Source organism: Coenobita brevimanus, chromosome 26 (genome assembly GCF_032717465.1).
Source record: "Coenobita brevimanus isolate Jiangsu-jjx chromosome 26, ASM3271746v2, whole genome shotgun sequence".
Classification (NCBI taxonomy): domain Eukaryota; kingdom Metazoa; phylum Arthropoda; class Malacostraca; order Decapoda; family Coenobitidae; genus Coenobita; species Coenobita brevimanus.
Window position 1 is genome coordinate 9,942,919 of NC_136979.1, and position 24,791 is coordinate 9,967,709.

General features: G+C 49.4%; 1 protein-coding gene and 1 non-coding gene across 2 annotated transcripts in view; one reads left to right on the top strand and one right to left on the bottom strand.

The window, feature by feature from the left end:
- Positions 1 to 14,289: 14,289 nt before the first annotated feature.
- Positions 14,290 to 24,791, top strand: part of ATPsyndelta (ATP synthase, delta subunit) — a 64,750-nt gene continuing 54,248 nt past the window's right edge. The window contains exon 1 of the mRNA XM_080268164.1: positions 14,290 to 14,395. The gene's annotated coding sequence lies outside the window, so the exon portion shown is untranslated. The remainder of the gene's footprint in view (positions 14,396 to 24,791) is intronic.
- On the bottom strand, positions 15,920 to 16,038 carry LOC145394316 (5S ribosomal RNA). Its single transcript, XR_013896388.1, has one exon. It is a non-coding gene; the product is annotated as a 5S ribosomal RNA (ribosomal RNA).

Below are 24,791 nucleotides of genomic sequence, written 5' to 3' on the forward strand. Positions count from 1 at the left end.
CTCTTTGTTACCTCCAGAGTGGCTGCAGGCCGTCTCCTGTAGGAAGGTTAAGCAGCTACCGGCCATCTCAGGGGTGCTGACAGGAGCTAGAGTAATAGCTCCACCCTGTGGTTGTTGGTGGTCAGCTCGCCCAGAAGGTAGTCTCGTTTTCCTGCTATGGTGGTGACGGACTAGCTCTGGGTCATAGGGGCGTGCGGCCTGGGTGGACTTATGTCCCTGTCGCCTGGACTCCAGTCGCACTGTATGTGCTCCTCTGTGGGCTCCTTCTGGGGGTGTTGGGTTGCCTTCGGTGATACTATACTGCATTTTAATTTCAACACCATTACTTCGACATAAAACAGTTTCAACAGCACTGTCATTTCAACGTTCATATCACACTATCTTTTCCCTTTCTTCCATTACCTATCTCTGCCTTAGTGCCATAAAGGGTAAGTTCTACAGTGCAACAGCCTATGACGTTGTTTTAACTCATTGGCTAAATGTCTATCTATCTATTGCCAGACGCCTTAATCCTGTAAGTGGTGGCCACATACAAATCGCCTCCATGTAGCCCTGTCCCCCGCCATTTCATTGCCCTGCTCCCAGCTCACACCCCTCTCTCATACACCTCTCCACTCCATCCCTCTATCTCATCCTTGGCCTCCCCCTCCCTCTCCCCCCTCCACCTCACTCAAATACACTCTCCTCGTCAGTCTCTCGCTCTCCATCCTCCTCACATGTCCAAAACACCTCAGTGTGTTTCTCCTAATGCTTCCTATAACATTCACATCCACACCACAACGCTCATTCACTTCCTCATTTGTCAGTCTGTCTCTCCAAGTGACTCCACATGCTCCTCTCAAATAACTCATTTTCACAGCTCTTTCTCTTGACTTCTGTCCCTTCAACAAGGTCCAAGCTTCTCTTCCATACGTTAAAGATCTTATCACAATACTGTCATTCAGTAGCTTTTTCACTTCCATGGTCACTATCCTGTTTCTTATCACTGCTTTCAAGGAACCAGCAGGCTTTCTTCCCTGTTGCACCCTTTGAAGCACTTCACCCTCTAAACTTCCATCCTTACTCATCACACTATCCAAGTACTTAAACACACTCACATTTTCCATTCCTCCTCATCCAGCCTCACTGTACATTCATTGATTTCACCTTTCTCGAAGACCAAAACTTTACTCTTCCCTACATTCTCCTTTAAATTCCGTTTCTTACTCTCTCAGACTCATCCACCAAGCTTGCAGCTCCCCTTTGTCATCACTTAACAACACAGTATCATCTGCAAACAACAGTACAGGTACAGTAGTTTCCAAACACTGCCTAAAATGCTGGCTGTGGCAATTCAGGTCGCCACCACACCCCCAGGAGGACATGAAGGTCTAGACAGCGCATGGAACGTGTCTGGGCAATACGGACTTAAGTTCACCCAGGCCACGCACCCCTATTTCCCAGAGCTCACCCGCCGCCACTACCTTAGTCAAAGTACACTACCTCCCGAGCGAGCTGACCACCGACAGGATCAGGGTGGAACTGGCCTAACAGTTCAGAGCAGCACCCCAGCGACGGCCGGTAGCCGTGCATTACCTGAGATGGCCTGTAGCCGCTCAGAGACAAAAGAGACGGCCGTAGCCGCTCCGAAAAAAGGGCTATGGCCTGTAGCCGGGCCCCAGTGACTGCCTGTAGCCACACCCAAAAAAAGGCCATGGCTTATAGCTGGGCCACTAATTAGGAGACGGCCTGTAACCGCTCCGCCCAGTGCTGCTCACACCCCCTACAAAGACCAGCAACAGCCTGTTGCCACGCTGGGGAGAGACCGGTATGTCCACTCCTCTTCTGTAGTTGCCTCGAAGGGCACGACACTGGTGACGACCTGTAGACACTCCTCTCCTGCACGTTGCCCTGCTTGCAGGACTTCAGTGACGGCCTGTAGCGGCACCGACAGGCAGGTGACGGCCGGTAGCCGCATTTCATCAATGTTCCCATCAGGGAGTCGGGTCCTGGCGACGGCCTGTAGCCGTGCCAATAGCGAAAGGATGGCCTGTAGCCACCCTTCGTCTGTTGCCCAAGGGAACCCAGTGACAGTCTGTAGTCGCGCCGGGGAGAGACACCAAAGTCTCTCGCCCCCCGGGGCTCCACAACAAGACAGTGAGCTGTGCTCAGTCCTGCCCTCCGTCAGGAGCACAGATTACCCTCCTGTCCACCCAGACCAAGGCAACCTCCAGGAGGAGGACCACTGCCCCGAGGATCGGTGAAGAGGCCCCGTATGGTCCCCGGGGTTGTTCTCCCCTGTCTGGAGGAGGAGGGCGCCCACCTGATGGACTCTGGCAGGGGACGACGCCACAGCCCAGCCCTGACGGCGGGACCTCCAGCAGAAGAACGCAGCCGACGCCCTTCCGAGGACGTTCCCTTGACCCCCAGGCAGGCCCACTTCCCATCCCAACAAAGTTGAAACCCGTCCTCCACCTGGCACCTGAGCGAGCGCCTCCAACACCTGTTTGGCCCCAGTCCCGAGGGCCAGACCCCAGTCCCCAGCCCTGACAGCGAGGGGCCCTTCGCCACACACAGCCCGAGCCTCAGCAAGAGACGTCGCCCATGAGAGTGGTCCCGTGGCCACGGTACGAATGGACTCCCAAAGGGCCTCCGCCTACCCCAGGCCAAGAGTTGTAAGCACTGGACCTCCCCTTCCCCCAGTGAAACAAAGTGGACCTAAAGACAGTGAATTATCAGTGAACAGTGAGGCAGGCACTGGAGGCATGAGAGTGAATGCACCGTGATAGAAGTGTACAGTGAGGCCCAGAAAAGACATAGACCAGTGAGTGTACAAGAACAGGCGCCCTAGTGAAATCAAGTTATAAGTGTACGGTGAGGCCAAGTAAGAACATAATATAATAAGTGTAAAAGAACAGGCGCCTCAGTGATAGCGAACAGTGAATATACATGTACAGACAGTCACACCCCACCCCCTGTAACGGCGCCTGTAACATAATGTCATGAACTACTCCCTCCCCTTTGTGTAGAGTCAGTAACACCCCTCCCTGTACTTGGTCTAAAAACTTAGTGCCAGAACAGTGAACGCCTCACGACAGTGCCTCCTCACCACGGACTGTGTAATAGTGCTTTGCCCTTCTGAACCAGACTTAGACTCCTGTACATCTACCCACTAATACCAGACTATGAATTGACTTTTGCCTATGAGATTATTGTGTAAGGTTGTCTACCTGTTTCACAGCAGATGAATCTGTCAATATACGCGTAAGGTTGTTGCCCTGTGTTTTTATGTCCTGGCCCTCTCTTGTTTGCCTAAGCTCCGGTCTAGAAAGGGAACCCAGCTGCACTCTAGGCGTTTTAGGGACGGGAAGCCGCCTCATAAACACAAAGCATAACACTGGTGGACAGCGGTGGTTCTTGACCCGGGCATACACAGAGAGGACCAACAGGGAAATCGGTAAAAATGGCAACGAAACCACACGAACAATTGCCCAAGGTCGACGCAGAACAGCACGAAATCCACACATATCTTGCAATAATCAAGCTGTAATGCTAGGTGTTTTAGGGTCAGCTTCCAGTCCCTTTAACGCCTAGTGTGTAGCTGGGTTCTCTTTTCTAGACCGGAGTTTAGAAAAATTAAGAGAGAGGCAGGACACAAAAACTCAAGGCAACAACCTTACACGTGCACTGCTAAATTCTACAGTGGAACGGGTAGATGTCACAAGAGTAATTATACTGAACAATTATAATCCTTAGGCCTAGATTATGGGTGTATCACGCAGGACATTACTGGGGACAAGATCGGGTAAAGTGAATAGCACTATAATCAGGAGTCTTAGGGCAGTGAGGCCAAACGCTATTACTTGGGAAGGTCTAGGTTTTGTCTGTCGAGTGGAGTTCGTGGTACTGTTTTCACTGTTGGCAGTCTAACTGGTTTGTCCGTCGTGTCGTTAATTATTGTTCTTACACTGAGGCCTCCGTATGACCTTAATGTGAGGCTATATCACTATATGGTAGCGTGTTCACTTAGACAGATATAGATTCCACTGCCCTGCCGTATTCACTGTCTCACTGTTATCTTATTTATTCCACCTTTCTTTTACATTACTACTGATGCTTTTCTCACTGACTTCCCATATTCTGACAATTCACTGTTCTGCCCTTGTTTCACTATATCACTGACACTGTGCTTTCACTGTCACTCACTTTCGGGACTGGGCTTAATGACGGTCAGGTATAAAGGCGGCGGGAACGACTCAGCCTCACTACTGACGGGGCTGAGTTCCGCCAGGGGCCAGGGGATCACGCGTAGGGACGTCCTCTCTCGTCCGGGGCTGCTGGTGGTGAAGGGTCCCACACTCCCGGGGCTTGGGGCGGGAGTCTGGCCCTCAGGGCTGGGGCCGAACAGCTGCCTGACGCTCTCGCTCAGGCTCCTGATGGAGGACGAGGGTTTCTGGCGTCGGGGTGTAGGGATACCCCACCCGGGGGCGCTGGGGACGGTCTGGAGGTCCCCTGGGCTGCAGTCTCCATTGGTCAGGGTCGCCGTCAGGAGGGGGCTGCGGCAACAGCCTACGTCGGGGTCCGTCAGGCGAGTCCTCTCAGGAACCGGCTGTAGTGAGAAGAGCCCGGTGGTGATCACAGGGCCTCTCTAGCAGTCCTCCAGGCTGGGGTCTCCCTCTGAATCGTAGTCTCGTGGATAGGAGTCAGCACCTGACGGAGGAGCGGCTACTGGCCATCTCCTGCCGTAGGGCCCGGCTACTGGCCGTGGCCTTCTAGGGGCACGGCTACCGGCCGTCGCTAAGGCCCAGCTACTGGCCGTAGCCTGGGAGAGGGAGCAGCTACAGGCCGACTCGAGGGCACCTTCGAAGCGGCTACCAGCCGTCTCCTTATTACCTCCAGAGCGACCGCCGGCCATATCCTGCAGGAGGGTCGAGTGGCTACAGGCCGTCTCTGTTAGGGCACCTTCAGAGCGGCTACAGGTCGTCTTTTTAAAAGCACCTTCGGAGCGGCTTCTGGCCGTCTCCTGATGAAGGCGGGAGCGGCTACCGACCATCTCTTTATTACCTCCAGAGCGGCTGCAGGCCGTCTCCTGTAGGAGGGTTGAGTGGCTACTGGCTGTCTCAGGGGTGCTGACTGTAGCTAGAGTAATAGCCCCAGCCCGTGGTTATCGGTGGTCGACTCGCCTGGAAGGTAGTCTCGCTTTCCTGCTATGGTGGTGGCGGGAGAGCTCCGGGTCATAGGGGCGCACGGCCGGGGCGGACTTATGTCCCTGTCACCTGGAGTCAGGTTGCGCTCTATTTGCCCCTTCATAGGCTCCTTCTGGGAATGTTGGCTGTCCTCTGCGGGACTGCACTGCATTTTACAAGCCATTGCTGGATATCGGGATTGAAGATGACATGCAGAAAATAGCTGTCACACTGCCACTACTGGGCAAAGCCGCGGCCAATATTGCACCAAAAGTCGTCCCTGGACTCATATGCGCAAATTATACAAAATTGGTAATCCAAGCCATCACACCCTCACTGGTAAGGGTAGTAGCACTATCCCAATTGGATAGCCTAGCATATGACGGCAACCCGGCTGACACTCTGATCCAGGCCAGGCGACTCGTCACCACAGCTTACCTGGAATCAAATGACAAAACCCGGGAGCAGCTTATGTTTAACACACTCATCAGGATCCTCCCCAGTTTCATTAAAGAACACTTTATAATACATGACCCAACGGGAGACCTGGATAAAGATATCCAACTAATGAGACGCCTTCTAGCCACCCACCCCACTCCTCGAGACATTGGCACAATCAATAAATTCTCCACCAACATCATTGCCGTTAACCCATGGGAATTTCTGCCTGCAGCCACGGACGCCCTATTCACGAGATCCGGGAGCAGCTAAGAGCTGCCAAGCGCAGAACAACTATCCTGAGGTGTCCACAAGCCTCCCTACCACATGGCGAATGCGCCAAGGATGACGCCTTATACACCAATCACTCCCGAGCTCGACAAAAAAGGCACAGAGCTCTATGCAGAAGACGTCCCACACTGCCCCCGCACCACCCCATTTTGGCGGGGGCCACCTCACAAACACATTGCCCCCCAGTCAACGACAGAGGGAAACGGAATGTCTCTTTTTCCACTGTATCTTCTATTTTACCCTCCCCTATTCCTTACCTTCCCTCTCCCCTACACACCCTTTTCTCCGCTACCATCGCCTCCTCCCGCCCTGTTCTCCCTCAACACAAGGCCTGTCTTCCCCTTAACAGGCCCCCCAGAACCCACACCTCATCCTCCCCTAACCTACTTCCTAAAACCATCTCCTGCTTACTGCCTCCCACCCAGCACACTTCACCATCACTCACCTTCCTCGCCAACACGACTAACCCTTACACCTGCTCTGTCACACCCTCCTCCCCCTCACCCTCACCCACCTCCTTTTCCTCGGTCACCTCCCCTACCCCAACCTCAACCTCACCATCGCCACGGACCCCCATCTTATCCCCATTGATCTCACCAGACGCCTTACCGCCCGCCACACCCCGCACCTCAGCTCCCGCCACCCCACCATCGCCACCAGTACAACCACCTGACCTGGGGCCCCAAATCCACCCCCAGCCGCTCCACCACGAGCACAGCCCCCTGCCGCCACCTACGCCACCCCATCACCAAACATCCGGACGACACCACAAGGCCGCACTTCCCCCTCACCACCGGTTCCCTCACCATCCACACTTCACACCACCTCGCCTCGCCTTCGATGCTACACACCACCCGCCACACCCCACACCTCAGCTCCCGCCACTCCACCACCGTCAATACAACCATCCAAGCTGGGGGCCCTAAATCCATCCCAAACCACGCCACCACGGCTCCAGCACCGCACAGCACCCGCCACCACCCCCACACCTGCACCATCCCCTCGCTCCGCACCCACTGCCCATCCCACACTGCGAGCACAGAACCCTGCCACCACCCAAGCCACCCCATCGCCAGACACCTGGACAGCGCCACAAGACTGCATTCCCCCCTAACCACCCACACCTCACGCCACCACACCTGCCATCTCACCACCACCACAAATTCTTTTCCCCAGCCAGCCTCCCACCTCCTCGCCACCAGCACCTTCACCCTCCACCCCTCATGCCGCCACACCAGCCGCAAATTCGTCTTCCCATCCAGTCCCCTATCCCCTCACCCTCGGTTTCTTCACCCCACACACCTAACATCATCTCACCTGCCGCCTCACCACCACCATCCACCTCCAGCACCAGAGCACCCTCACACCCTCGCACACCAAACTCTGCTGCCTCCTCCCCCACGTCAACTCCCCCCAGCATCGCCCCACACTCCCCCATTGCCACCAGGCCCACACCTCAAACGCCACCACCCAACACTGCCCACCACATCCCAACGCCCCATACGGCCACAGCACCGCTAGGGTGCACTCCCACCTCGCCACCCACGCCCACCTGGAAAACCACCATCACTCGCTCTGGCCGCCTCTCCCGCCCTCCCGCCAGATACACCACCACCACCGCCTCGGTGTCCAGCATTCAGTTCGATCCCCTACAGAAGCCAACATCTCCCACCATGAGACTACGACACGCCACCTGGGTGCCAACCCTCTGCAGGAAGTACCATGTCTGGGGTCCTCATCACCTCCTCCAACTCTTTCTCACAGCCCTCGAGCCTTCCACACTTTTCCTTACCTTCGACCCTCACCTCGATGAAAATCAGGCCATCTCAGATTGGACTGCCCTCCTGCAACACCTAACGCTGGCCCTCACCACCAGCACCACCAAGACGTACTACCTGCAATCACGGGGTCGTGACTTTTTCCCCAACAACGGTGGTACAATGCCGGCTGTGGCAACTCAGGTCGCCACCACACCCCGAGGAGGAGGACACGGAGGGCTAGACAGCGTGTGGAACGTGTCTGGGCAATACGGATGTAAGTTCACCCGGGCCGCACGCCCCTATTCCCCCGAGCTCAACCACCGCCACCACCTTAGTCAAAGTACGCTACCTCCCGGGCGAGCTGACCACCGACAGGATCGGGGTGGAACTGGCCTAACAGTTCAGCAACGGCCAGTAGCCACTCAGAGACAAAAGAGACGGCCTGTAGTCGCTCTGCAAAAAAAGGCCACAGCCTGTAGCTGGGTCCCAGTGACGGCCTACAGCTGCACCCAAGAAAGGCCACGGCCTGTAGCTGGGCCACTAATTAGAAGACGGCCTGTAGCCGCTCCACCCAATGCTGCTCACACCCCCTACAGAGACCAGCGCTGGCCTATAGCCATGCTGGGGAGAGGCCGGTATATCCTCTCTCCTTGTGTAGTTGCCTCGGAGGGCATGACACTGGCGATGGTCTGTAGCTGACCCCTAGGCGAGGAGACAGCCTGTAGCTGTTCCTTTCTTGCACAAAGCCCTCCTTACAGGACTTCGGTGATGGCCAGTAGCCCCACTTCGCCCGTGTTCTCGTCAGGGAGTCGGGTTTCAGCGACGGCCTGTAGCCACGCCAACAGTGAAGGGACAGCCTGTAGCCGCCCTCCATCTGGTGCCAAAGGGAACCCGGCGACGGCCTGTAGCCATGCTGGGGAGAGACGCCAAAAACTCTCACCCACTGTGATTCCACAACGAGACAGTGAGCTGTGTTCAGTCCTGCCCTCCGGCAGGAGCACAGATTACCCTCCTGTCCACCCAGACTGAGCCAACCTCCAGGAGGAGGACCACTGCCCCGAGGATTAGTGGAGAGGCCCCTTACTGTCCCCGGGGTTGTTCTCCCTCCGTCCGGACGAAGAGGGAACCCACCTGACGGACCCTGGTAGGTGACGCCACCACAGCCCAGCCCTGACGGTGGCACCTCCAGCAGAAAACTGCAGCTGACACCCCTCCGAGGATGTTCCCCGGACCCCTCGGCGGGCCCACTCCCCACCCTGACAAAGGTAATGCCCGTCCTCCACCTGCCTTCTGAGCGAGCACCTCCAACGCCTGTTTGGCCTCAGTCCCGAGGGCCAGACCCCAGTCCCCAGTCCCAACAGTGAGCGGCCCTCCGCCACACACAGCCCGAGCCCCAGCGAGAGACGACGCCCCTGAGAGTGGTCCAGTGGCCGTGGGACGAAGGGACTCCCAAAGGGCCTCCGCCTACCCCAGGCCGAGAGTTGTAAGCCCTGGACCTCCCCTTCCCCCAGTGAAACAAAGTGGACCTAAAGACTGAATTATCAGTGAACAGTGAGGCCGGCACTCGAGGCACAAGAGTGAGTGTAACATGATAAAAGTGTACAGTGAGGCCCAGAAAAGACATAGACCAGTGAGTGTACAAGAACAGGCGCCCTAGTGAAATCAAGTTATAAGTGTACGGTGAGGCCAAGTAATTAGAATATAATATAATAAGTGTAAAAGAACAGGCGCCTCAGTGATAGTGAGCAGTGAATATACAGACGGTCACTCCCCACCCCTTGTAACGGCGCCTGTAACATAGTGTCATGAACTACTCCTTCCCCTTTGTGTAGAGTCAGTAACACCCCCCCCCCTCCGTACTTGGTCTAAAAACTTAGTGCAAGAACAGAGAATGCCACACGACAGTGCCTCCTCACCACGAACTGTGTGTATGTGTTCCAGACGGAGGGTAATCTCATTGTATGCATATGTATGTTGTGAGTACTGCCACTAATAAGCCGGCCTTGTACTTGTGCCCTATTTTTGTTTTCCACTGCATGTACATTGTAAGAGAGTTGAATTAAGGCAATACATAAAGCTTGGAGATACAATTCACTTATAGTCTTTCTCTCCACAGTCCTTGTGTATAGATCTCTGTTTCTAGACTCGAGTTACACACACGATATGTCAGAGTTCACTGTCCTTAGTTACATTCACTAATTGCTTCCACTGTTCACTACTCTCAGTTCCAACAGTGTGAGTATGGTCTATCTCATTTTCTTGGTGGACACTAGAATGACACTACAGAGTCTCTTGGGTGGCTGACACCTGGGTCGTTAGTCCAGGTGGCGCCCGGGCATAGAGGGTGGGCCCACGGGCGTGCCTTCCCGTAGGAGGCACGGGACTACTGTTGGGAGCGTAGAGGCCCGGGTGCGGTCATGGACAGGGGTGCAGGGAGGCTCTCTCCTGGCGGAGCCTCGACCTGGAGAGTGGCCATTAGGACTGGGGCCAAACAGGGTCAGGAGTCGCTCCTGACCCCTCCTGCTCCGGGCGGAGGGCCGCTGTCGGGAGGAATCCAGAGAGTCCCTCCCTGGGGTCCAGGGGACGTCTCTGGGAGGCAAGGGACTGCAGTCACCATGCTGCAGGGGTGTCGTCAGGGGTTGGCTGCGGCGTCCCCTCCAAGTGGTGTCCGACAGGTCCGGGTGCCGGTTGGGGGCAGTCCAAAGGGCGTGGATCCCCTCCTCAGTGATTGGGCCTTGCCACCACTCCTTGAACTGCAGCTCCTCCTTGGAACCACACCTGTGGAGAGAGTGGGGAGAACATCCCGCACAGCCTCTGGGTGGAGGGCAGGCCGCGGCAGGGACTGCCTTCGATGGGGAAGCCCTAGAGACTGTGGATGAAGGGCATATGGTGGCTGACCCTTCCCCAACACGGAAGGTGGCCGATGTCGCGGTTCCACCTCCCTCTGGAGTACCAGCCGACATGCGTACGGTGGCCGACACGTCCAACCTGGGGTGTACGGTGGCCACCACCGCGGGGCTGGTTCCAGGTGTGGCTGCAGCAGAAGAGCGTATGGTGGCCGACCCCTCCCCAGCACGGACTGTGGCCGATACCGTGGTGCTGCAGGGGGTAACAGCAGAAGGACGTATGGTGGCCGATCCTTCCCCGACACGGACGGTGGCTGATGCCGCGGTGCTGTCTGGGACTGTGCAAGCACAAGTACCACCCCGATTCTGGCGAGTGTTTCCTCCCCTGCAGTGTAGTGTACTTTTACTGTGAGGGTGCTGCTGGTCATGTTGAGGGGAAGAGGAGTGTAGGGTCGTGACGTACCGGGGCCTGTCTCGCTCGGACCCGGCGAATCCCTTTCCTGTCCCACCGTGGTGTCTTCCTGGGGTGGGGGTGGGGTTGCGGCTCCGTCCTAGGGGGGGAATTCCGCGGGGGTGCGTATATCATTATCCAATCGCTCCCTCACTTCCCTCTTATATTCTGCCTCCTTTCCATCCCCTTGTAACTTTTCCACCCTCCTTGTATGTACTACTTCCTCCTGTCCTTGCCATGTTCTATTTCTCCATTTTATTTTGACTTTAATTCTTACCACCACCAAGTGGTGGTCCGAAAGTCCACTCCCCTAACCTCTATATACTCTTGCATCCACACCTCCTCATCCTTTCATCCACACACATATAATCAGTCATTGCCTTCCGTTCATTCAGTTCACCACCCACCCTTCTCATCACTCGCAACATATACCTATGGATCACTTTGTGCCTGAAGAGGGTATTAGCTATCACCAACCCCCCTCTTGGCACAAATATCCACTAAAGCACTGCCATTCTCATCCATCTCTCCAGGCACAACCCACACATCAACTATTCCCGTTCGCTACTTTTCCCTTCAAATCTCTAAAATGCCCACTGTGCCCACCGCAGGACCTCCCACCTCACCACCCCCCCACACCACCACCGAGCCGCCACACCACCACCACCCCAGGAGGACACATCGGTGAGGTTAGTGACCCCGGGCAAGAGGGTCATCAGGGCATCACGACCCTGAGCCCCTATTCCCCGCAAGTGCCCCAACCCCAGGTGATCAGGGGAACTGAACTACTGTGCGGGCAGGGCAGTGATCGTCAGAATAGGGGTGGGACTGACGCCAAATCAGTCCCAGGTAACACCGTATTGACGGTCTTGTTACACCCTCTAGGGCAGGAGGCCCAAGGGCAGGAGGCCCAAGGCTACGGCCTAAATAAAAGTAAAGAGAGATTGACAGACCTAGGCTACAGCCTAAGAGAGTGTGCAAAGGGGAAGGCGACCCCAGGCTCCAGCCTTAACACACCAGGGAGAGAGAGTTGCCCTCATGCATCCCTCTCCAGCTGCTCTTCGGCTACGGCCAGAATACGGTCCAGGGTAAAGAGCCCCTGCTACCGTACTTGTAGCACTACCCTATTACGGAAGCGGCGTCCTGGGGTCGATACCTTGCTGCAACGGACGGGCGGCCCGTTAGTCGTCTTCCGTACGGGCAGACACTCGGCTCCGGCCGGGGCACGTACCAGGGTAGAGAATTCCCTGCAGGTAGGATCAGTCCGTATTGGAGAGAGTGTGGCCTCTGTGCCTCTCGCTCCGTCTTGTATCCTACTACGGGAGGAACACCACGCCATCGGTACCTTGCCATGGCGAAAGGGTGACATCGATAACCCTATAGGTGTACCCATACGCCGGGCCAGTTCACGGCCACAGCCAAGGTGTGCAATAGGGGAAGGAGATCCCCGGCTCAGGCCTCGAGACACACTCGAGAGACCACGGGTAGCGTGAGTCCTCCTCTAGCCTCTTTCCCTTCGGGGAGCCCTTCGTCGCCATCCGGGAATATAGTCCCGGATGAGACACTAGAGTGGTGGCAAGGACCGATATCGGACCTACCGCCCACACCCGGGAGTTCCTTGTTCCTGCCGGAGCCCCGCAGGAGACGCTGCCGCAGTCCAGTCCTGACGGCGCCTCTCCCCCTTGGTACCCGCAGTCCCAGGACGCCCAGGCCCGACTCCGCAGTCCACGACGAAGGCGATCCAGGCTCCCTCACTCCCCGGAGTCGGAGGAAACAGGCCCGACTGCTCCAGTTGTTCGGCCCCAGTCCTGAGGGCCACCGATCGGGTCGAGGCCCCCAGACCACAGGGCCTCCCTGCACCCCACCGGCGCGGCCCTAGTACGAGGGCCGCCTCTCAGGTCGAGGCCCCCAGACAGGAGAGCCTCCCTGTATCCTAAGTGCAACAGTGAACTACTAAACCCAGGAAACAAGGGGAAAACAGTGACCGTGACAGTGACCAGGAGAACAGTGACAATGCTTACATAGTAAAATATATTAAACAGTGGCCCACTAGAATCTAGTGCTATCAGGGCAGGAAGTGTATTTTGTCAATTGATTTAGTCCCTCCCCACATAAAGGCACCAGGGAGTTTTCTGTGAGTCCAGAGGTAGGTGCGCGGGCGAATTGAAAGATAAGTGTTCGTGTCTCCGTGACCAGATGACAGTGTCGAGTGTCGCTATCGGCACCTTACCTCTATTATAGTAATATCCTCGAAACAGACTCTCAATCTCGGTATTCTTAAAGTGAACAACCCCATTTTTATATTACCCTTCAGTGACATAAGAATCCCATTCAAGAACATGAAGTGAACAACCCCATTTGCATATTACCTCCAAGTGACTTGAGAACCCTATTAAAGAATACCCGCGATCTCCCTGTGTAATAGTGATAATATATATGATCATTCTGTGAAGCCAAGTGTTAATTCTGTATCTCTGTGTCTCTGTATACTAAATATCATTGTATGTACACTGTTATGAGTAGGACCTAGGTAATAGATGTGATACGGTATACTGTCTGGTTTTTATGTCCTGTTCCTTTGTTAGTGCTTTACATCCGGTCTAGAAAGAGGACCCCGCTTCAGTAGCTAGTGTTTTTACGACGAGAAGTCGCCTTAAAAACACAGCATTACAATCTCCAATCAAAAACACTCTCTCATTCCTTTAAAGTTTTCCATGCACACTTCACATTCTCACTCTGCTCTGCTTGCACGATCTTGAGTTGACGCATAGAAGCACACAATCGCCCACATTAATTTGTAGTCCAGCTTTCGATCTTACCCACACAATCCTTGAGCCAACTGATCCATACTCTTATATTCTCCTTCCATCTGGTACTCACAATACGCACTCCTTCCTTTGCTCTCTCATTCTGATCTACTTCCGCGCATATAGGCCTACCTTATCCATACTCCCATTCTCTCACACTCTCTCCTCTCCATTTAGTTTCAGTTAACCCACATACATCCACTTTTGCATCCTCAAACACCTGAACAATCTTTCTTTCACCTCATCATCTTCACAGTCCATGTAGTTTTGGTAAATTGGTCAGCCGAGGCTTCTTGTTCGTATTCTTAGTTACATGTTTTCTGGGGAGGGGCACTAATCCCTAAATGTTCCCGATATCATTCGTTGAACTAGGCAGAAAGAAAAATCCATATATGTTTTATATTATAAACGATGAGTGTATCTTTATTAATAACCAGTGCTTAGTGGAAGTAAAGTATTTGAATTTGAGTGCTGGTGTTCCAATATGGCGGCCAAAGTCATACGCTCGCGGCAGAGATCTGCCTCTCCATACTATAGAGCTGTGGTTGCTTTTCATAAGGCTGGTGCTGCCCTCTGTACCTAGTACTTGCAAGAAGTGAAGTGACTTCTGCTGAGGCCAATTACACAGGGTGTTCAGGTAAAGTATTGTTATTCTACCGCTCTGCATATTGCATTGTGTGATAATATTATGGAAGTTGAAAGTTACTGGCTTAAACATTAGCTAAAATGTTGTTGACAGAAATTGATGGGTATCTTATTGGAAATCAGGCTGGGAACCGGTTATCCTTACCCGGGTACCCATATACAGGGGTGTCATTTGCAAAGGAAATTGTGTAGCCGTGTCATATCCACTGATAATAATAGTTGATGTAACAGAACAATTTTTTTTTTTTTGCACGTAGTGGCGGAGAAAGACATGTTATTTTGTGCCGTTGGCAGATGATGTTAAAAGTTAAGTGCAGCCATTCGTTTGATGTACATAAATGTGAATGTGTTTACTCGTGTTTGGGGAGCTAACCATAGAAAGATTATTCAGATTTATGTTGGTGTTGGACAACTTGTCATTGAAGATACATTATATCCTATGGTTTGTGACCAGGGGCCAGTGAAGGTTGCACAAGTTCCCTAGTGCATAAAGTTTTTCAGTGAATTTATAGTATCAGTCCCACAGCGATTTTTTTTCATCCAACCTGGGTGCTTCCAACGGTTTTTGGTGTGATTCGTTCGATTTTGACCTTCATTTCTATCACAAGTTAATAGTTTCTGAGATGACCCATTTTCTGTTATCACAGAAACTACTGATTTTTGACAGAAATTTGAGTCAAAATCATCAATAATCACACCAAAAACCATTGGAACCATCCATGTTGGATTATCATTTCAATACTGAAGCCTTGGAAAGAGGGCAGGGTTTGAAGTAAAAATAATCCTGACCTAACCTAGGCTAACTAACCTAACCAACCTAACCTAACCTAACCTAACCCCCCCCCACAAGGTCTAACCTACCTTACTCTGGAGATGGTGGGTCAGACTCCACTGGCAGCACACCCAGAGATGCTTTTCTTGTTGCAACTGAAGTCGTACTTGACAGTGAGGACACTCCACCTGACTTGGAAGGATGCCGTGCCAACGCTGAAAATCGAGGGAAGCCTCAGGTTCTTGGTAAAAAGCCTTGAAAATCTCCCAAGGCTTCAGTGCACACCCAGTGCATAGGAGAGACATGACGAGACTGACTTTTGAATCTGGCAGAGTGTGGGAAACTTCTCTCATTGGCGTAAGGAAATTAAATGTGATTGGTTGATGAAGAGAGAGGGATAGCTGTGATTGGCTTTGATAAGTCACATGATTCCAACGTTGCCAAGTCAGTGTAAATCATCATCAAATGCATATAACAGTTTAAAATGTACCGGTTTATAAAAAACTGACAACAGTGTAAGAGAGACTGTTGATGCTGATGCTGGTGGTAAACATGGCTGCACAGCGGCTCGGCCCAGGCTCTAGCTGTACCGTACTGAAGGAAAAAATCAGTATTCTCGTTCATTCATTCATTCATTCATTGCCAGACGCCATGTATCCCAAACGAGGTGACCAAGGGCTTAGAGTTAATTGTTTTACAGGGAGGGGCACTAATCCTCCACCAACCCCACTTGACACATAGGGATGCCAACAGCATCTGGTGTTCCCAGGCGGTCACCCATCCAAGTACTAACCAGACCCACCGTTGCTTAACTTCGCTTATCGGGCGGGAAGCGGTGTACTCAACGTGGTATGACCGTTGGCAGTATTCTCGTAAATCTTTCATTTCCAGGAACAACGACACATCCTGGTAAGTACAGCAACATGAGGTGCATAGGCTGATAGGTAGAATAAGTTCGAGTTTTCTGTGGGACCGATACTATGGTTTGACCAGATTTTCACTCTAATGCACATGCACAAGATCAATTGTGCCTGCACAGGAACCATCACCAGTTCATGTGTTTGTACAGTACTCTCGCGTCCAACACGGTAATACTGTCATGCATGGGTCCCGTGTTGGACCAAAAACGTGTTGGATGAACAACAGAGCTTATGGGGAAAAATGAATTCATTTTTCCCCATAAGCAACCCTAGGAAAAGTCACCCTAAATACCTACCATATACCTATACATTTATTGGTACAACTGTAATTATAATTAGTACTGTACTATGAATGATAACTAACCTTTTAGGATAGTGTTGGCGGGCTTGCTGGGAATGGAATGTGATATCCGAGACTGTAGGTAGTCCTACTAGGTCCCTGGAGGATGGCTGCTGGCGTCACAAGCGGGTAATGGCTGCTGCTTCTCCTCAACCTCCCTCATAAATCCTTTGAAATTCTCCCCTTTCTTCTGCCTCTCGATGATGAATTCTAACTTGGTGGCCTGAGGGTGGTGCCGCCGCTTCTTGGGGTTCTTAGAAGGCTTCCTAGGCATTGTGAGCAGGGTAAAATGCAGTTGCAAGGGCAGAAAATGCAGCGGAAAAAAAGCACCATCCAATGCAAATTATGCGACTGAGTGGCGCTGTGGCGGGAGAAATTTAAACAAGACATCACGTGAGAACAGAAGCGTTTTTCATTGGGCAACATCACGATCTCATGATAGCGGGCTGGGGAGGCTACTTGATCATACGTTTTGATTCGCTGTCAGCGTCACGGAAATGTCCAGTATGACCGTGTTGGACCGGGGGTGATCATGCTAGAGTTCGCTAGAGGCGAACTCTGCGGATTTCGCCCACTTCTCGGAGCTTCGTCAGTGTTATGCTTACGCACCCGTTATACAGTACTTAATTTGTATTAAATCATACAAATTTTTTGCTCTCCATGCTGGATGCGAATCGTGCTGGACAAACGTGTGTTGGACGCGAGGGTACTGTACATTAAATTTCTGATGAAATTATCATTTCAACCCCTAACAGAATTACAAGATTTTTAACTTTTTCGGTATTTTAGACAATTCGGTAAATTTTTAGAAGTAACCAACATTTTCTTTTATTACTATTTTTATGTTTTCCAATGCAAAATACTGTGTTTTAATTAGTTTTGACCTTCATTTTGGGGGGAGAATCCCCCTTTTGGAATTTTGAGTAAGATTTCCAAAAGTGGGTGTATCCCCCAAAATCAAGATCAAAATTAATTAAAAACACACTATTTTGCATTAAACTAACCTAACCTAGGGCCTGACATAGACCCAAGTGCACACGCCTGCACCAGCCAATATGGCGCGACATTCATCCACTGCTGAGCGATAGCCTAACCTAAGCCACTATATGACTACCCCTACAAAATTTGCTCCCCAACTCAAACTAGGCTTAAAAGGTAAGTCTTAGAATAGTTCAGGGACGTAATATAATGAAAATTGGTAACGTTGGTTACATCTAAAGTTATACCGACAATTCTAAGACACTTTTCTTTTGTGGCATTTTTGTCACAAATTGTTTTGATTTTACTCTTGAACATAACCTATCCTAACGTAACCTTCAGGAGTAAAGTAAAAATAATTTGCAACAAAAATGTCATAGAAGAAAAGTGTCTTAGAATTAGCCTAACCTAACCTATCCTAAATGGGGGACTGTATCCCCTAGACCCCCTTGATTTTACCCATTAGGAGAACTTTCTGCATGGGGGCACTTTATGCATCCAGTGCCGTTGACTCAGAAGGCTTTATGTTGAAGTTTCTCTCCAAGTTCCACGTAGCAGGAGGTAACAGTTATGTGAATTCTTACGGGCTATGCTCAGAACATGGAGGCTGCCATATTTGGTTGTAATTCTCTGATGAAACTTGCGTGGGATTCTGACAACCTGTACGTAAAACGAGCACTGCGATATTGGCCTGTAGCTCATGACTGGGCCTATAGCTTCCAGCAGGGTTAGAGGTTTTATAAGTCCATAAACTTGCATGCTCAGAGTATTGGTATTATTTTACAAGTTGCCAATATACATTTCAAGGATATTACCACCATAAATGCATAGTATAATACCTAAGAAAGCTAATGAATCCCCATAACCCCATTCGGAAATTGATGTGTACAGAGTTGTTGAATTTAATAATTTCCCAAATTACCATACTTTGGATCTTGACTGCCAGCCCATGTAAAATATGCATGCATTCGTATGTGTGTTTCTCCTTCTGTCAGCTGCTCATGCATCTTCTAGGTCTGTTTCAGACACTCATAGGCATACTTTTGGTCACATGATGGTTTTCTGTCAATCAGTTTGAAGCATGCTCTTTGATTCCTTCTGGGTAGAAAATTCAAATCCTTCTTGCTGTGGCTTCTGACGAAGTAGGATGTGATCTGTGCACCAGGTGTAATATTGGTTATTTTTGTGTTATTAAGCATTTCCACTCGGAACTGGAGGAAGCCGTTGAGTTCTTGAGAAAACATGCTGTATTTTTTTTGGTAGTTTTTTATGAGATTTGAGTTATTTTGAACTTCATTTTTGTCGGAAATGCTTTGTTTTGCCACTTTTTCCAATCATGAACTTTGACTGGATGAGGAGGTGAAATGAAGCATTTATGACAGAAAATGAAGGCAAAAATCACTATCTGTCTATCTATCTATAGCCCAACGCCCTAATCCCGCAAAGGGTGGCTGCAGACAAAACGCCTCCAAGTCACTCTGTCACCCACCATTTGACTACCCTCCCCCCAACTCACCCCCCCCTCCCTCATATACCTCTCAACTCCATCCCTCCACCTCATCCTCGGTCTACCCCTCCCTCTCCCTCCCTCCACCTCACCTACATACACCCTCCTAGTTAGTCTTTCATTCTCCATTCTCTCCACATGTCCAAACCACCTCAGTGTATTTCTCCTAATCTTCTCAAATTGCATAAAAAAACAAAAAAACAAAAATATACTGCACAACTTGGATCATCTTATCTCTAAGGTAAGCATTCCACTGTAGCAGGTTGGGTTAGGTCTGTTTGGTTAGGTTAATGGTTGTGCAGTGTATTTTTCTGGTGGTTTTTTATGCAATTTGAGTCATTTTTGCCTTCGTTTTTTGTCGGTTAGGTTAGGTCTGTTTGGTTAGGTTAACCAGTTGTGCAGTATATTTTTCTGGTGGTTTTTGATGCAAGTGATTTTTGTCTTCATTTTCTGTTGAAAATGCTTCACTTCATCTCCTCATCTAGTCAGAGTTCATGATTGGAAAAGAGGCAAAATGAAGCATTTCCATCAAAAATGAAGGTCAAAATCACTCATGTCTAATAAAAAACTACCAGAAAAATATACTGCACAACCTGAGGGGTATATTGGCAACTTGTAAAAATTTACCAGAGTACTTCCTTGGCTTTATTTAAACCAGCTAACATTCTGTATAGGTGAATAGTACAACATAGACATGTACAAGCAATGTTTCATAGTAGCAAGAGGTAGTGTACTATATTGTATTACAGTAGAAACTTGTGTTGAAAAAGTATCAAATACTAGCTATTTATGCAATGGCAATAGCAGGCACCCACGAAGTGTACTGACAACAAGTGTTGGACTAAATCTACAGGACAAAAGCCCTCTGGAACAAAAGCCCATTAACACATCCTGTACAACAACCATATCCACTTTACCTTATCGTATGGTACCTTATTCTTCCTTGATCCTAACCTAGTCGAGCCAAGCGCAAGCTAACTGATACCCTTTTCTATTTATGAGGATCCGTTTCAGATCACACCACAGATCCATGGTCAGGTGATGTTCTACTTGGGCCGTTGAACCCGGATCCTGAGATCTGTCGGCCATGACTCAGCAGCATCCATGATCTGCTGTGAACCCACCTCTAGAGCAGGGTTGAGATGGATCATAAACAATCATTCTCCTAGCTCCAAAAATTGTTTTTATTTTCTTGGCCACTACGACATTTTATTTATACAGTGGCATCAGGTGAAGATTTATAGGAAGTAGTCTACTCTTATGTTGTAGGGCATTCTGTAATTAGATTAGTGGTAGTCGGATAAAAGTGTGGAGGCCGTGAAGTATGATCAGATTGAGCCAATACGCCTGTGTGAGATTGCCATTAAACAAAGGGTAAACTCTCAGTACGCACCCAGCCATCCGACTGTGAAATTAACAAGTTCGTTACTGAATTTAAACAATCCTGAACACTCTCTTCTACAAGCATCTGTTGCAAATGGTTCTTATAACACACACAGTAAATAAGGTGGGGGAGGGGAGTTTCTCCAACTCCTATCTCCACCTTTTATTTTATGTTAATATGAACTCGCCCAACTCAGTTCACAGTGAAGGATTCATCATCTAGAGTAATATTGGTCAAAATTATGTACGGTATAATTATTCCCCACTGGAGGTGTACTTCAAGGATGTGAGACTTTCTCAATTATTAAAGAGAAAAAAAAAAGTTTATTCAGGAACATTGTGAATGTTCAGAAGTGCTTTTTCATGTATGAAAACTCGCATCATAAATGTCGGGACCAACTGCCTAGCCCCGGGCTCCTATGCTCCTCATGGGGCAATGTAGGATTGGATGATGGACGGATGGATAAAGAGTGTCCGTCAGTAAGCAAAGAATATACAATTTTTATTGAGTTGTTGGAACCCTTTCGCACTGCATTATGAATGCATCACAACTTACAAATGCAGAAAGCAGCCGGTTAACATTAGTTAATTAGGTTGTTAGGGTTAATTTGATTAGGTAAGATTAAGATATGTGGATGTGGATGTGACAGGAAGCATCAGGAGAAACACACTGAGGTGGTTTGGCCATGTGAAGAGGATGGAGAGTGAGAGACTGATGAGGAGAGTGTATGTGAGTGAGGTGGAGGGGGGGAGAGGGAGGGGGAGGCCAAGGATGAGATGGAGTGGAGAGGTATATGAAAGAGAGGGGATGTGAGCTGGGAGCAGGGCAGTGAAATGGCGGGAGATGGGGTGACATGGAGGCGATTTGTTTGTGGTCACTCCTTACGGGATTAAGGTGTCCGGCAATATATAGACAGAGAAGATTAAGATTAGGGTAGGATAAATTAGGCAGTGACTGAATCGGTAGAGAGGCAGCCCGCTGTCTAATGGGCCCAGGATTGAATTCCGGCTGGGGTAGGGAACAGTTTAAGGATTTGAATTTCATAAAAAGCAGACTTTACTGATCTACCAGAAGACCCACTGACATGTTGCAAAAATACCCCTGCCAATACCAGTCCACCAGTCCTGTATAAGACAGCACTAGTATGGACAGTGGGTGTTAGTGCTGGTGGTGACATATAGAGATGTGTAGGAGGACTACGGGGCCTTGGGATAGGCCCTGAAGCCCATATCCAGAGTTGGACACATTAAAAACAAAGAAAAAAAAAAAGTATGGTAAGGATAAATTAGGGTTACAAAAGTTTTGTTGAGGTTAGGGTTACTAAAATAAGTTAGGTATGGGTTGGCTAGAATTAATACCCAGTATAAGTTATGTAATTATTTGGATTAGTTTTGGAGAAAACAGCACTGATGGAAGATTTGTACTGAAACGGTATTCTAAGATGGTGTGCGCCCGTCTTCAGCCCCCAAGTAACTTGAAAACACGGGGGGGGGGGCATGGATTTTGGTTTAAAAAAAAAAAAAATGAAGGATAGAAAATGGCAAAATACTGTAGGTTGATCCCCTGTCGACTTGAAGATTACCGTTTCAGTCTTCCATGCAGGCATACATACTGTATGTAGTACCATCCATCATCCAATCCTACATTGCCCCATGAGGATCGTAGGAGCCCGGGGATAGGCAATTTGGTCCTGATATTTAGGATGAGAGTGACCAGCCTCACTCATCCCTGAGTGGCATTACCCCAACCACCCCTTAGATATAAACCTTCACCGGCTCAGTTCAATTGGAGCGCTGTAATTTCCCACTAAACCACCATATGCCATAATTTGGTTGTATGATTACCACCCAGCATAGTAAATGGTTTCCTGGTGTACAGGAAACCATTTGGCTTGTCACTCAGTGTTGAGTCACCCACAGGCAGATGGAAGAGGAAAGAATGAAGGACAGAAAGACAAAAGAGGACGTGTAAAGTCACCTGTAGGCAGAAGGACGTGGATGGATTGAAGTAAAGAAAAACAGAAGAGTAAGGAAGGAATGGAGGGAAGAGAGGAAAGGACAGACACCTGAGAGCAGCACTACATCGAGTGAGTGGATGGTGAGCACTCCCACTTACCACAATATATAGTACCACATGTCATTAAACTGACTCCAGCATAAATTGTAGGCGGGTAATTTAACTAATCGTCACTGTCCGTCTGAGGGTTGTGGTGTTGATGTGGATGTGATAGGAAGTGTTATGAGGAACACACTGAGGTGGTTTGGCCATGTGGAGAGGATGGAGGGTGAAAGACTGACGAAGAGAGTGTATGTGAGTGAGGTGGAGGGGGGGAAGAGGGAGGGGGAGGCTGAGGATGAGATGGAGGGATGGGGTGGAGAGGTATATGAGAGAGGGGGGTGTGAGTTGGGAGCAGAGCAGTGAAATGGCGGGGGACAGGGCGACTTGGAGGCGATTTGTTTGTGGCCACCCCAAACGGGATTGAGGCGTCTGGCAATAGATAGATAGTCACTGTCCTCGTTATCCGTGGCAAGAAGGGCCTTGCAGAGCTGTGGGAAAACATCACAGGTAAGCTCAGCCTCATGACCAGCTATTTATGATCCTAAACAGATCATCCTTTTCTTTTATCACAAACCGGAGGGACAAAATTTGGATTCAGATCCGAACCAAATGATGATCTGTTCCATGATATGTGAGTGCAAATAGAAGAGGCCAGACTAACCTCATTTAACTGAATGGGGCTTTTGTATGAACCACAATGAGTTTAGTATCAGACATGGGCCTCAAAACTCATGAAGCCGAAGCTGATGCCCTTGGAAAGTCATGAAGCCATGGCTGAAGCCAGGTAAACATTCACATAAACAAAGCCGAAGGTGTATATATTAAAAATTTATGAAGCCAATATTCAGCTTCCTGTCACAGTATCCCAGTTGTAACCAACCAGTAAGAAAATCAGAACTTTAAAGGTAGAGAGCCCTGGCAAGTGAACATGTGCATAATACCTTGTATCTTACTTAGGATTAAATTGGTACAGTATATACCATTAACTCTTACATACAAATGTTGGAAATGGGCAGTTTGGAAATAAAGTACTACAATATATTTAATGTTTTATTGAGCTAAAGTGGATGCAAAAGAAAGGACTTGATATTATGAAAATCAGACAGTTTTTATGCATAAGGAGTTTTCAGTTAATATGCCAGCCAAGCTCCCAAAAATTGTTAGAGTGATCATGGTACTGTCATGCAGCAACTTTTTACTTCTATTCAAATCCCTGTTCCTTATTTCTGCTGTTCATGCAGCATTTCACCCTCATAAACTTCCATCCTTGCTTATCACATCATTTTCATCCAATCCCATTTTGCCCCTTATATACAGGAGTGTAGGGGTTCGGGGGCTACGCTGCTCACTCCCGACATTTGACAAAAGTGACTAGCATCATTTCCATTAAGTGACATTATGCAAGCAAGAAACCCCAACCATCCCTCAGATGGAACCCATACAGCTTCCATCTGGCTGGAGTGCCATAACTCACAAGCCACGCAGGTGTTATTTGGTTACATGGTTTCCACCCAGAACTGGAAACTTTTTCCTGAGATACAAGAAACCATTTAAACTGTAACTCAATGTCGAATCACCAGAGAGAGAGAGAGACAGACTTACAGAGAGAACGCAGCACTTCATCAAGGGAGTGGATGATAGTTGTCCGCACCTACCAGCTCATCACGTTACCTAAATATTTGAGGGCATTCAGATATTCCATTTCCTAATCATCCAGACTGCTATGCACTCCATAACAGCATTTACTTCAAAGACCAGATCTTTGCTCTTCATTACATTCATTTTAAATTTATTATCTAACATAAATCCATCCCATTGAACAAACCTTGTAACTCCCATACATCGTCATGTAACAGTACAGTAACCATCATCAGCAAAGAACAGTATAAACCGTTTCCAGACACCAAAATAACCTGGTGGATTATGGATTAAAATTTTAAATATACACTACCTCACTTCTCAGTACACTTCTCACAACTCAGTTTCATATCCCATAGAATGCATGTACTCATACATGTTTGTGTACTTTTGAGTCCCACATGGATGCTTTTTTTGTCTCAGTACCCAGACAGGTTAGTTTTTGATCTGTGAGGGAAATATGCCTTATAGTGTATCTTTGGTGAGTTAGTTACATACCATTTGTTAAAATGGTTAAATTAATGAATATACTCCTCTGAAAGAAAAATTTGCCCAAATTGTGCTGTATGGATCTTTAGCTAATCACGCCATCAAAATATTACATTCTTTTGTACAGATGTCTAGTAGCAATAAAGTACAGCAGTTGCTAATTTTGAGGGTGAGGAATAAGGACTTTACCATCTTTAAACTTTCTCTGATTGATTACTGTACGTATTTTCATTATCAAGAATTTATGACTCCAGAAATGCCAAGAGGTCCTTTTGTTGAGACCACCACTCACAGGATGCAGC